The sequence below is a fragment of the Papio anubis genome, chromosome 20 (genome assembly GCF_008728515.1).
Source record: "Papio anubis isolate 15944 chromosome 20, Panubis1.0, whole genome shotgun sequence".
In the NCBI taxonomy this organism is placed as follows: domain Eukaryota; kingdom Metazoa; phylum Chordata; class Mammalia; order Primates; family Cercopithecidae; genus Papio; species Papio anubis.
Genome location: NC_044995.1, coordinates 6316679 through 6329897, shown reverse-complemented (window position 1 = coordinate 6329897; position 13219 = coordinate 6316679). Strand labels below are relative to the sequence as shown.

Sequence of the window (13219 nt, the reverse complement as noted above, 5' to 3'; positions counted from 1 at the left end):
CTTTCAACCTAGTGATGATTAAAGGTATACTATTAAAAACTTAGTAAACCGGCCAGGTGCAGTGGCTCACACCTGTTAATCCCAGCACTTTGACAGGCCAAGGTGGGGAGAATCACTTGAGCCCAGGAGTTCGAGAATAGCCTGGGCAGCATGGCAAAACACACCTCTACAAAAAAATACAAAAAATTTAGCCAGGCATGGTAGCATATGCCTGTAGTCCCAGCTACTTGGGAGGCTGAGACAGGAGGATCAACTGAGCCCGGAAGATGGAGACTGCAGTAAGCCGAGTGATAGAGTGAGACCTGTCTCAAGAAAACAAACAAACAAAAAGCCAAACAACAACAAAAAACTTAGTAAACAAAAAAAAGTAGAGAAATAAAGTAATGTAGAATTGGTGACACATACAGAAAACAAAATATAACATGGGACATTTACGTTAAATATGATTGGATAAATGCTTCAGTTAAAAACAGAGTCCACTTGGATAGATTCCAAGTATATGATCTTTACAACATATACACATAAAGTACAAGGATAGAGAAGGCTAAAAGGGAAAGTATACTATGCTGACATTAATACAAGGAAAGCTGGTGCAGTCCTATTTGGGTATACAAAATACACATTACCACATTGTTCCATTTGTGTGAACGTTTAAAGCAATTATTCTTGCTTAAGAATATAGACACAAGTATTATGCTTATGGGCAAAAGCAGGGAAAAAAGATAATTCCAAATATCAGCAAGGTGGTAACTCATAGAGAAGGTCAGGGAGGGTGGGAAACAAAGAGAGTTTCTAAGATTCCCGGGGTGCCCGCATGTTCTATTTCTCAGCATAACAGATGATTATACAATGTGAATGGTAAGTATATTTTTGATAACACAAACATGGAAAAATATTGCAAGCTAGGAAATGTCTGATCTTCTGCTAGTCATCTTAAAATTTTTGAAGAAAAAAATAATTGTCCTTATGGAGATTATGACAAAAAGTTAAGAAAAATTCATCCTTCTTATCAAAAATCTTGATAGATTTGACAACATCACAATGGAAAGTATCACTAGGCTCAGTGGCTCATGCTTGTAATCCAGCACTTTGGGAGAGTGAGGTGGGAGGATCACTTGAGCCCAGGTGTTTGGAACGAGCTTGGCAACATAGTGAGACCCTGTCTCTATAAAAAGAAAAGAAAAAAGTTAGTGGGCATGGAGGCACACGCTTGTGGACCTAGCTACTTGGAAGGCTGAGATGGGAGGATCGCTTGAGTCCAGGAGTTCAAGAACAGCCTGGGCAACATAGTAAGATCCCATCTCTATGAAAAATAAACAAAAATGAGTTGGGCATGGTGGCAGGTGCCTGTGGTCCCAGCTACTCGGGAGGCTGAGATGGGAGGATCACTTGTGCCCTGGAGGTTGAGACTGCAGTAAGCTGAGATCATGACACTGCAGTCCAGCATGGGTGACAGAGTGAGACTTTGTCTCTCTCTCTATATATATTTATATATATATATATACACACACATATATACATGCACCAATAATATGAGACCCCATGAAGTTGCTTATACGTCCAGTCTCTGTTTCCCACTGTGTCAAATGAGAATTATTAACCATATCTCTCTTAGGTTGGTTACGAAGATTAAATGAGGTATATATAGAAAAGCACAGCCCTGAGTCTGGAACTTGGGGAGCTTCAGTGAAAGTCCATCTCTTTCCTAAACCCTTATCCGAGAGGAGATCCAGGCAGGGACTTGCTACTTAAAGCGTAGTCCAAGAACCAGCAACATCAGCATAATCTGGAACGTCAGAAAAATACCTTGTCCTTCTCTGTCCTTTAGCCAGGCCAGCACTACAATTCAAAAGAATGATCCTTAGGTCAACAAGAGGAGCGAGAGGAAAAGCACAGCGATAAGTCCCTTTCCCAGGCCTCTCCTTCCCAAAAGGGACCCAGCCTTTTCGAAGCCTTTCTGACTTAGGTGCCCCGCTGGCCTACAGCTCAGAACCGTGAGCTTGTGAATTTGTGTCCACGGCGGAGTTGGGAGTTTCCTGAACTCAGAGCACAGTTATGGTGCAGAACCATGGACAGCGCCAACCCTGGCTAGTAGGTCCCCAAATCGGGCATGGCGGATGGAGCGCCCCCTGGGGGCAGAACTCTGGCCTGTCTCCAATGCAGAGGTAAGAAGGTTGGAAAGTAGGGTTGGTTACATTCTGTGCTGCAGGACAGAGGTGGTCAGAGGACATCCAAACTCCTCCTCAGTCTTCTTCTGAAGTCCCCCTCATTTTAGGGAAGAGAAGACAACTTTAGAGAGATGGTGCATTTCTCACAGGCCACTGGGATACTTGCTTCTCTGGGCTGACTCTGCCCTCACTCCTTCCAGGAAACCTTCTCTGTGGCAGGCTCCATCTCTTCCTCCCTTCCTTTTCCAGTGGGTCGATAATTTACTCTTGCTTTGAATCCTTTATTTGTTCTGTCATGGTGTTCTGAACAACAGAACATGATATGTGATCCTTTTCCATACCTGACTCTGTGCCAAAACCCGAATCAGCTCAAATGAAGGAATGAAGTATCTATCAGAAGGCTGGTTGTGAAGTTATATTTGGAGCTGGGGGGTCACAGAAACAAATTCTAAGTTTTCCTTCATTCTACATGAATGGTAAGTATTTATACTGGGAAAAGGATCCTGGGGCCTCAGTGGACCACAGGATGCAGAGAGTTGTCATGAAGGGCAGAACAGGCAAGGCAATGTCAGGGTAAAATGGATGTTGGTTAAGGAGGGAGAGATCTGATAATTACTGTGAAGATGGGAGGCCCATAGGGCTGGAGGAACTGTTAAGAAGTCAAAACTCGGCCGGGCGCGGTGGCTCAAGCCTGTAATCCCAGCACTTTGGGAGGCCGAGAGACAGGCGGATCACGAGGAATCCAGGAGATCAGAGACCATCCTGGCTAACACAGTGAAACCCCGTCTCTACTAAAAATACAAGAAAAAATTAGCCGGGCAGTGGTGGGCGCCTGTAGTCCCAGCTACTCGGGAGGGCTGAGAGCAGGAAGAATGGCGTGAACCCGGGGGGAGGCGGAGCTTGCAGTGAGCCGAGACCACGCCTGCACTCAGCCTGGGACACAAGCAGACTCCGTCTCAAAAAAAAAAGAAGTCAAGACTCAACACTGAAGGTGTGAGTGAAGGGCTTATCAGAAACCTGAGAATAAGCAAGGAGACATACAAAAATTCAGTGACTTTTTGAACTCAAATTGACACCAGAAAAACCACAAATGTCACAGCCAAGTGTGAAGCTGGAGCCAGGCCCTCAGTTCTGAGTCACAGTCTCTGACAATGAAGGGCCCCCTTGCAGGTGAGTTTCAGTTCCACCTTCTTGTGACTTCTTGTGTGACTAGGACTGGGTGGAGGGGCAGAAGATTCAGTTTCAGGGCTCCTAGACTCTTCTGCTCTGAGAGAGATCTCCAAGAGTTCCAAGTGAACAGAGAAGAGGTGGGGCATGCCCCATTAATTTTCTGAGGAGAGGTAGGAATGGATGCCTGGAGGAGGCCACATCTGAGTGAGGAATGAGAAGGCAGGGGGCACTGAACAGGTTATCAGTAGGCCTGGGGTGAAAGGAGGTCAACTTTCACTTCCCTGGTGGTTGTTTGAGGAAGAGGACTCCTAATAGAGAGAGGAACTTGGAGCAGCCCAATCCAGGAAAAATCTCTAGCTGTCCTCTTTCTGTAGCTGCCTTGATCTGCAGATAGAAGAAACTCATCAGGTGATGTCAGGAGTCCCAGACTCCCCCCGCTCCAAACCCAAGATGCTGCTGTTACCCCTGCTGTGCATGTGCAGGGGCAAGAGTACTGCAGGAAATATGACTTCAGAGAAGGTCCTTGGTCTTCATTTTGGGGTACAGCTTGGAGAAATATGCAGGATAGAAGTTGCAGGTCTGAGATTTGAAGATGTGGTACAGGACAAAGTACCTCTGTATCCTCATGCTTTGACCTTCTCTCATCTTGAAATTTTTGTGCTTACTCCAGAAGAGCCTATGTCTTTTGGTTTGTGGAAGAGGTCAACATTTCTATTTCCATGATTCTCCTATTTCCACAAATAGAACAGATCAAAAGCTGCAGAGGAGGCACCAAGAACCGTAGGCAGATTCCACCTCCTTGGGGACCTTCACTGAGCAACAGAGATGCCAAGAAGGAGAGGAGCATGACATGTTTCCCTCGTGAAGAGAAGACTTTTGTGAGATATTGTCACAAATAGAAAACATAACCTCTAAATGTGAAAGGTAGAGTACTGCTCTACTCACAGAGAACTTAGGTGTTGCTGTGTCCCACATCTGGGCACCTCTCATGCTTGGGGGCCAATTGCAAGTTTGGAGGCCTTAGAGAAGGTAGATTTGCCATTGCCTTCTTCTTTCACATTTTAGACTCTGTTATGTTTGGTACTGGAACATCCAGGTGAGGATGGCCCCTTTCCAGAACCAACAGCCACGAACTGGATCTGAGACCATCTGGGGATCCTGGAGTGAGGAAAGTGTAAAGTGCAAGCTCTTCTGATAATCACAACCACAATAAGTGTGGGTGGGTGAGTGGGTGGAGCGAGGTGTGCCTCAGGGTGACCCATTGCCAGTAACAGTTCTTGGGTGTCCTATATCCTCAGCAGGCTCTGACATGGTGAAGTCAGAGCCCCCTTGCACCCAGATTCCAGGATACCTAGGATGTGAATGTCAGGTGTCTGCATCAGCACTTTTGGGGAGAGGGAGGACCTGGGGCACAGACTGGGAGGGTATGGTATCACAAGTGCCTCTGCATCAGCCCCTGAGCTGGGTCCTCTGCTCTCAGCTCAGGGTCCTTCATGCCTTCCACAACCAAACCCTTCAGATGAAGTAGGTTGCTGATTCCAAACAGAGTCTGAAAAGCAAAGTAGAACGTTTGAGTCTCAGCGAGATAGAATGATAAAAGTTATGGCTGAGGGCTTGCCAAGGAAAAGGGGCTGTGGCAAACACTGCAGTGCTCTGGTTGGGACCTTGTAGAGTAAGGATGAGCTGGAACTAGATAATACCTCACAAGGATTAAAGCCAGACCAAATTTCCTCAATATCTGATCAAATCGAAGTGGTCTGCTTGCCACAAGCAAGAGTAAATATGCCCTGAAAAATGATAATGTGACTCAGAGTTTTAATATAGATTTTTATCACTGCACCAGACAAGAGTGTGGCCAGGGAAACAGCCACCAAGAGTTTTATGAGAATAAAGGGCTTGCTAGAGGACCTAGAACTTAACGCAAATGTGGTAGAGCTGGAAAGTGATGCTTTGGAGAAGGCAGGATGATCATGAGAGCATCATTAAGCAGTTCAATTGAAGAACAGGTGTGGGTGGGCAAGATAGAGCTTGCAGGGATGTATGAAAAGCCAAGTATGTCCACTGTTACCATGGGAACCCGAAGGGGGATCTCAGAAAGTTCTATGGAAAACTGTTGCCTATGTAGCTACTGCCTCTGTAAGCACACAGGCAAGCAGGTGGTGGTATACTTGAGGCAGGTGTAGGTCATCCCCAGGGCTGGCAATTGGGAAGCCGGCCTGCATGTGGAGCAAAGCAAGGAAAATTGCCTAATACATTATGCTATTTTATAGTTGTTTACAGCAGGAGGGTAAGTCTGCTACTAGTTACTCCATTCTGCCTGGTTCTTTATTATTATTCGTCACATTCACAGTTTTAATGGTTCTTTTTAAAATGTAATCCAATACAATGCTGAAACTCTCCATTTTAGCATCTATTTTCACATGATGACAATTAAAGTCCATACCTAAAACTCATATCTAGAACACCTGTAATTACATCTGTGCTTGATGCCCAGCCTCTTGGTATTCAACTATTTTGTCATATCTCCTGGTATTCTTGTAAACTTTTTCATTTTTAGTTGAATTTCCAGTATTTTGTTTGAAAAACTGCAGAGATTTTTTGGAGCTCTGACTGAAATTTTCCTCCTCTGGATTCTAGGACAGTCTAGAACAGCACTGTGCAAAGGAACTTTTGTGACGATGGAAGCATTGTGTCTGCATTGTTCAATCTGGTGGTCTTGAGCACTTCACAGGTATTTAGAGTGACTGAGGATTTAATCCTTGATTTTATTTTAATTAATTTAAAGATAAATTGGCTCATGTGGCTAGGGCTACCCTACTTTTGCTTTCTAGCAAGTAGAATAGAGACAGATCCCTTAAGCCAGCCCCAGGCTGAGTGAGTTTGAAGATGAATTTTGGTCTTTTTGTGGGCAGGTCTACTCCCAGTTGACCCTTACTTTTTTTTTTTTTTGAGACAGAGTCTCACTCTATTGCCCAGGCTGGAATACAGTGGTGAGATCTCTGTTCACTGCAAGCTCCGCCCCCTGGGTTCACGCCATTCTCTGGCCTGAGCCTCCTGAGTAGCTGGGACTACAGGTGCCTGCCACCATGCCCGGATACTTTTTTGTATTTTTAGTAGAGACGGGGTTTCACCATGTCAACCAGGATGGTCTCAATCTCCTGATCTCGTGATCCACCCACCTCAGCCTCCCAAAGTGCTGGGATTACAGGTGTGAGCCACCGCGCCTGGCCAACCCTTACTTTTAATCTGTAACCCTTCTTAAGTCCTAACAGAAGGTTTGGGGTGTTTACTGGGCCTCTCCTTATCAGACCTGGAACATCACATTTGGTTTACCCAGTTCCATCAGACTCCTAAGAGTAGAGTTTAGGTATGTTGGGCTCACCTCAGTGATCTTCCCTTCCTTCCAGGGTTTTGGTCCCTCAAGTCCTGTCTACCTTGGTAGCACCAGGCTCTAGAATCTATTTGTATTTATTTAATTTTATTAATTTTTTTTCTGTAGAGACAGGGTCTCTGTATGTTGCCCCCGCTGGCCTCAAACTCCTGGGCTCAAGTGATCCTCTCATGTTGGCCCCCCTAAAGTGCTGGGATTATAGGCATAAACCACTGCACCTGGCCACCATGATTTCTTTCTCCAGCCCCAGCCATAACACTACTGAAAGCTCAACTCAGGTTCCCATCCTCTTAAGCCTCTGCTTTCTGCTTGCTTCCTTAGCCTTTTGGCCCCTCCAGGAGAATGAGCTTCCCTTTTCTCTTGGATCCTGGCCAACTTGGTAGCTCTCCAATGTCTTCAGATTGTTTTGTGTGTGTGTGTGTGTGTGTACGTGTGTGTCCTGTTTTTCCAGTTCGTCTCAGTCTCAGTGTGGAAGTGTTATTCTGACGTTAGCTACTCTATCATGGCTAGAAACCTCGCTTGCTTTATTTGATCTCTGCCCCCAAAGTCACCTTCTCAAAGAGGTCCTGGCCTTTCAAACTAAAATAACAACTAAAATAACACCTCTTTACACCTTTTCCCTTTATGTTATTTCGTATCCACAGCACTAATTATCTGACATTATATAAGTGTCTTTCCCACAAGGCTGTAAGCTCCATGAAAGATTCGGTCTTTTTTCTCTCACTAGTGCCTAGAACAGCCCCTGCACACATTATATGCTCAATAAATGTTTCTTGGATGAATAATGCTGTATTGTCCAGTGGGGAGACAGGTCTGGTCTTTGCCCTTAATGATCAGTCTAATTAGGGAGAGCATAACCCAAAACGGTTGGAAGGCCACAGAATCAGGATAGGACCTATGGGTGGGGGACCTACGTGGTAGGGTTTGGGAGAGCCGTATGCCCTGGACTGGGTGGGAGGGGAGAATCAGGAAGGTCCTCTTTCTACAAGGACCCTGGAGGGTTTGAGCAGGCAGATGGGAAAGGGAAGGCATTCCTGACTAGGGAGGCAAGTCAGCAAAGCTCGGAGGTGGGACTGAGAACACTAAATCTCCCACAGGTCAGGCAGGAAGTTTCTGGGCCTCACTCCTTCCAGGACCAGTTGAGCAGCAATCCTGAAAGCAAAAGCCCCCTGGTGGCCAAACCTTAATATGAACGACCAAGTTACTGAATCCTCCCAAGAGTACTCTGATGTCGGGGGAGTGAAGAGGGAGGGTTGCTTCTCTTTTCAGAGGAGGAAATGGAAGGTCAGAAAAGTTAAGACGCGACTCAGGCTCACGCAGCTCTGCCTTCAGAACTTGAGAGGTCTGCAAAGCCCACCAGCCCCTCCTTATCTATGACAAGAGAGATTCAGGTGGTGATGGATGAGGATAGGATAGCATGGGGGAAAGGCAATCCCAAAATCTGTGAGAGCTCTGGAGCCAGGCCAACCTGGTGGGAGCCCCCAGGTCAGTTACTGCGGCTCAGGCTACAGCCAGTGAGGCCGTAGTGGAGACGAAACGAGAGGGTGCAGCGCGTCCTGCACACGAAGCGCTGGAAGGGAGGCACCGTGACGGGGGCTGTGAATGGCGTGTGTCCATCAGGTAATGTCACTCCGCTTACCCCACTGCGGGCAAACAGGAAACATCAGGAATCTGGTGCTCAAGGAGGGTCAAGACCATGCTGAGCGCACCCAGAACCAGCAGAGGCACTGGGCAGGAGGTCCCCAACCAACCCCCACTCGCTCAGGAATCACAAGGTGTTCAGCCCCCACCTCCCTGAGACCCAGGAGTCCACGACCCCAGGCCCTCCTTCTTCAGCCACAGATGCCTGGGGTCTCCAGTCCCACTTCCTCTAGCCCTAGTCCTGGCCCTTTCCTCTCTCAGACCCAGGATGGTCACCCAGCCCCCTCCTCCCTCAGAGTCAGAAGCCCAGCTCAAGACCCTTCCTCCCTGAAACCCCGAAGTCTGGGGTCCTAGCTTCTTCAGGGTTTCAGGTTACTAGGCCCCCATCCCCCTCCCACCTCACATGGAAGGCCCGGTAAGGTAACAGGTTTATTCACAGTGTCATTTACAGGCAGCCCCCACCAGGGGGCGTCGGATCCCGGCGGGAGGCCCGGAGTCGCTAGAAGGTGGGGACAGTCTCGGAGGTGGGGGCCCGGGCCGGATCCCCGGGTGTCCCCGGCGTCGCCTCCTCGTCCAGCCGCCGGCGGCCCTTGCCGATGGCCGGGAGCGCGCAGGCCTGGCAGAGCGCGCGACTGGCCAGGGCCCCACAGCGGGAGCAGGCGCCGGGGCGCGGGGGCCGCGCGGCCGGGGCCAGCGCCAGGCGATCGGCCGAGTGCACGAGGTCCAGCACCGCCGACGGCCGCGCAGCCTCCAGCCGCTTGAGCGGGTCCCGGGAGTGGCCGCGGAAGGCCTCGGGCGCGTAGACGCACTCCTCGGAGAAGTAGTCGAGGCGGCGAAGTGCGCGTACGGCACCACCTCCTTCTGCGAGGCGAACTGCAGCGGGCGGCAGCGCGGCAGGGCGCCCCCTTCGCCCGGAGAGCCCAGGCCCCCGCCCCGGGCCAGCCGCCCCGCGTCGCCTCTCAGGAAATTCATGAGCACGGTCTCCGCCATGTCGTCGGCGTTGTGACCTGCTGGGGAGAGACGGGAGCGGGTGAGGTGGGGCGCGGAGGGCGCTGCTGGCCAGGGAGCCCCCCGGGGAACCAAGGGTCCACGAGGACCCAGAGAGAGACTGGGAGGAGAGACCCACGGAGACCCAGGGCACAGTGTGGCCGCCAGGACCCAGAGAGAGACGGCGAGAGGGAGAGCAAGCCATGGAGACAGACCCCCGAACAACGTGCGACAGTCAGGATCCAGAGACAGGGAGTGGGAGAGAGAGCCATGGAGACCCCTGGGGCACTGTGGGCAACCAGGACCCAGAGAGAGACGGGGAGGGGGAGAGCGAGCCATGGAGACCCGCGAACAACGTGCAACAGCCAGGATCCAGACAGGGAGGGGGAGACAGAGCCATGGAGACTCCTGGGGCACTGTGGGCAACCAGGACCCAGAGAAAGACGGGGAGCGGAGACCCAGGGCACAGTGGGGCCGCCAGGACCCGGAGAGAGACGGGGAGAGGAGCGCGGAACATAGAAACCCAGGGTACAGCGGGGCCGCCAGGACCCAAGACAGAGAGGGGCAGGGGGAGGGGGAAGAGACACTGATGGGGAAACCGGACCATGGAGACTCCCGGGCACCATGGAGCAGCCAGATGGAGACTGGAGGTGGACAGAAAACCTGAAGGGAACACAAACAAGTTCCTTGGGGGAGCCCTCATTTGCCATCCACCTACTGTACACCAGGCCCTTCGCCAGCTCTCCTTCCACATAGCGGGTAAAAATGCTTTAAGCTGCAAACCATTTCAGCCTCACTTAAAACTGTATTTCAGACAACACAGGAGAAAAAAGGACCATCTAATGGGGATTCTCAAGAGAGCTGTAGACACAAGTGCCTCTGGGAATACAGATAACGAGGTTTAGAAAGACCAGAAAGTTAGTGCATACAAACACACCAGTCGCCATACAATGTAAATAGAAACCATGTTTATTCTGCATCTTGTCATCTTATACTTGACTCTGTATATTAAAATGCTTGCTGTTCTTCTTAGGGCTTCTCAAGTTGGTCATACTTCCCCTCCTCAAGGCCTTTGCCTCTCTGTGTCCTCAGCTCAGAACACCGCTCCCCCAAACTCCAACTCATCCTTCACCTGGTTATTCACTGAGCCTTCGGGTCTCAGTTCACTCAGGAAAGGTTTCTTTAATCCCCACCTTTTCCCCGTCACTAGGATCCCCTGATATAAATTCACATGTTCTGTGTAATTTTCCGTAGTAGCACTTGTCAGGTTATAACTACATACGTGAAAATCAGGCAGGAGTACAGATTGTATTGTGCTCTTGTGCATTGTCATAACAGCAAACATTTACATCATGTTTACTGTTTTTCAGCCTCTAGTCTAAGTGCCTTATATATAACTCAAGTACTTTCCAACTCAAGGACCCAGATATTATTAACATCCCCATTTTAAAAAAGATGAAATGGAGGTTAGGTAATCTGCTCTAGGCTACACAGCTTGTATCTGGTATTTAGTCAATGGACGATAATTACTTATTAAAGTAATCATTGGGAAAAAATAAGAGTTGTCGGAGAGAAACCTATAAAGAAAAGGAGTTAAGAGACACCGTAGCGTTTCAGACTGTATGGCTCATGATGGGAGACGCCTCTTCACATCTCTCTCTTTGTAAAGGGAGATACAAAGAAAGTCATTTCCCTCTACTAAAAATACAAAAATTACCCAGGCGTAGTGGCAGGCGCCCGTAATCCCAGCTACTTAGGAGACTGAGGCAGGAGAATCGCTTGAATCCGGGGGGGCCTAGGTTGCAGTGAGCCTAGATTGCACCACTGCACTCCAGCCTGGGCAACAGAGCAAGACTCTATCTCAAAATAATAACAATAATAATAATAGCAGAGTACTCCAGCCTTAGCTCCTACAGGGTAGCCCCTCTACCCCTCTATTTGCCAGTGTGTGTACTAAGATGATGGCAGAGACCCAGAGGCTTGAAAAACCTGCCTTACTCCATCCTAGGGAGGCACACGTACTACCCACATGAGCCTTCAGCAGGCTCTGGCCCCAAATAGGCACATGTGTATTTCCCCAGCGCCTTACTGAGATCCTGCCGCTAAGCCACTCCCAGGGTCTCCTCGCCCACTTCTGGAGCATGCGCCCTAGTCCCCTTTCAGGAACCGCCCATTGCCTGCGCATGCTCCCCACTCCCTCTATCACGCAGAACTGCGGCCGCCCTTGTTCTCACCGGTCAGTGTGTGAGTGGCTCCCACGCGGCGCGCCCCTTCCTCCAGCGCCCGGCGCTGCAGCACCCCACAGAAGGTACAGCAGGAGCGGCTGCGGCTGGAGTTCGTTGTGCTGCGGCCTACGGGGTCCACCGTCCAGCCCCGAAGAGGTCTTCGTAGGCCACAACGGTGAGCGACAGTTCCCAGCGCGCCGCACGGCCGCCAGCGCCGCTTCCCGGTAGCCGCCGATGCCCTCGTCGAAGGCCACCAGCTGCAGTGAGATGCCCAGGCGCGGCGCCAGCGCGCAGCACGTGCGCCACCACTGTGGAGTCCTTGCCGTACGAGGCGCCCACGGCCACCACCGCGGCGGGCAGCAGCAGGCGGCCTGCAAGCACCGTGTGCAGCACCTTGGCCTCGAAGGCGGCGCAGAAGGAGGCACTGCACAGCGCTTGTCCCGAGGAGGGCTGCGTGTGCCGCGTGGCAGGAGGTACATGACGGGGCGGGCATTGCAGGAAGGGTCAGCTTCTCCGGGACCGGGAGAGGAGGCGGGTTACACGTGAGGAGTTCTTTGAGGAGTTCCCTAGATAGCACCCCTGCCTGAATAGACCAGGGGCAGCTGTGCGCAGGCTGCTGCTATATACATGGGTTATAAACGGGTTCTGGCTTAAGAAGGCCACTGCCTCCAGGAAGTCTTCCTGGAGTGCACCCATTATGCACCAAGAAGAATAGGAACTTAAGCTCATTTCAGGGGGAAGAGAGGGAGTAGCAAACAGGTTATACCCAGAATTAGATTGTGTGCTATCCAAAGGGGTGAGGGTGTCTATTAAGGACCAGTTGTAACAACTTCCAGGGAGGCCACCCATGTTACAGCCCTGATCAGAAGGTAAATATTATTGACTATTCAGAGAGGTTGTGAGGGGAGGGGTCAGAGACTCTTAAGGACAGAGGGAGGCCATGCTCTGTATGTATGAGTATGGAGACTAAAGCCATGGGTGCCCATCTCTAACACCCTTCTGGAAAAGACTTCCAGCTGACTGAAATCTCCCACCACAGTCCCACACCCAGCACAAGGGAGCCAGGCAGGCTCAGGGATACTTGGTCTGTCCATGCAGTTCCAACGGTTTAACACATACCCACTTCTCACACCAAATGCATGGGGATAGGGTACTATCATAATCTCCCTTTTGTAGATGAGAAAACCAGAATAGATGATACCAAATAACTTGCTCAGCAGATGCAGAGGGTAGAGAGTGGAGCCAGGAATCAAATGCAGGAACCTAGCTCCTGGGCCTGTGCACTTAAAATATTATGCTGGTCTGCGTCTCAGAAGTATTTATAACAGTCCCCTCTCCCTTTTTTAGCAAAAAACGTGTGTGGGGGGAAATAAGTAATCAAAACTGTGGGAGTGGCTCAATAAATTATGACAGGTCAACCTCATAGAATACATGTGTGTGCAACCCATCATGGATTGTAGAATGAAAAAAATACCATCCACACACGTAAGAGATCTGAGTTTTATAAATCAAGGAAAGGGTCCTTACACAGGTATATGATTATGAGCACAGTAATGTGTGTGTGTTTGTGTGTGTGTCATGTGTTGGCAAACATTTTCTGTGAAGAGCCAGAGAGTAAATATTTTCAGTTTCCAGCT

General features: G+C 49.8%; 1 pseudogene across 1 annotated transcript; it reads right to left on the bottom strand.

The window, feature by feature from the left end:
- Positions 1 to 6476: 6476 nt before the first annotated feature.
- On the bottom strand, positions 6477 to 12717 carry LOC101017714 (annotated as a pseudogene). The gene is made up of 2 exons (XR_004180231.1): positions 11592 to 12717; positions 6477 to 9377 (listed from the first exon to the last, which is right to left on the bottom strand). The product of XR_004180231.1 is annotated as a cytoplasmic tRNA 2-thiolation protein 1-like (transcript).
- Positions 12718 to 13219: the final 502 nt, after the last annotated feature.